Source organism: Rhipicephalus sanguineus, chromosome 1, assembly GCF_013339695.2.
Source record: "Rhipicephalus sanguineus isolate Rsan-2018 chromosome 1, BIME_Rsan_1.4, whole genome shotgun sequence".
Lineage (NCBI taxonomy): Eukaryota > Metazoa > Arthropoda > Arachnida > Ixodida > Ixodidae > Rhipicephalus > Rhipicephalus sanguineus.
Window position 1 is genome coordinate 101,221,429 of NC_051176.1, and position 688 is coordinate 101,222,116.

The 688-nt window shown below is 49.3% G+C and overlaps 1 non-coding gene across 1 annotated transcript; it reads right to left on the reverse strand.

Annotated features, from left to right (window-relative positions):
• Nucleotides 1-239: 239 nt before the first annotated feature.
• Nucleotides 240-312, reverse strand: Trnar-ucg (transfer RNA arginine (anticodon UCG)). The gene has a single exon. It is a non-coding gene; the product is annotated as a tRNA-Arg (tRNA).
• Between the last annotated feature and the right edge of the window lie 376 nt (nt 313-688).

The window sequence follows — 688 nt, forward strand, 5'->3', positions numbered from 1 at the left end:
AGCTACCCAGGTGAGAACAGTTGTACGTGAGCTAGGCTTGACGCGTCGGCCCGGGTCAGTGTACTTACCACCTGGAGAAAAAAAAAAGAAGTCTGGTGCAAAGGAAGCGTGTTTTCACCGCTGCGACATCGGTGAAACGCGGAGCTGGTGCACTCGTGCATCACCGTGTGTCTGCAGAAGCGGTAAAATGTAACTGTGAGATTAGGAAGAAAAAGCAAAAAAGCAAAAAAAAAAGAGTTCGTCCGCGACAGTACTCGAACCTGCAATCTTCTGATCCGAAGTCAGACGCCTTATCCATTAGGCCACGCGGACTGACGTGTGGTGGGTGAGTTATCCAGCGTTGAGGTGGTTCATCCCTCAGGTTAATCGCTTGCGGCTGTTAATTTTGGAAGATTGCTGCCTACTTCGGCTTTTATTTCCACTAGGCAATCAGCAGCGCGCACCGGGGAGGGGGGGAAGGATTAAACTTTGAGAGATCGTTAGATTGCGGGGGAGGTCTCAATCCGTGAAAGACGAAAATGGTCGCCGAATGCGGTTTGCGCTCTTTCTGTTTAAGAACGAATGAGTGAATACGACGCAGTTCTAGAGTCAAGAAGGAAATTACATCCTCATGCCACTTCCTGAATTACGATGACGTCAACAAAACCCATGAAGAAACACAATGAGGAAAAGGGGGGGGGGGGTTGAA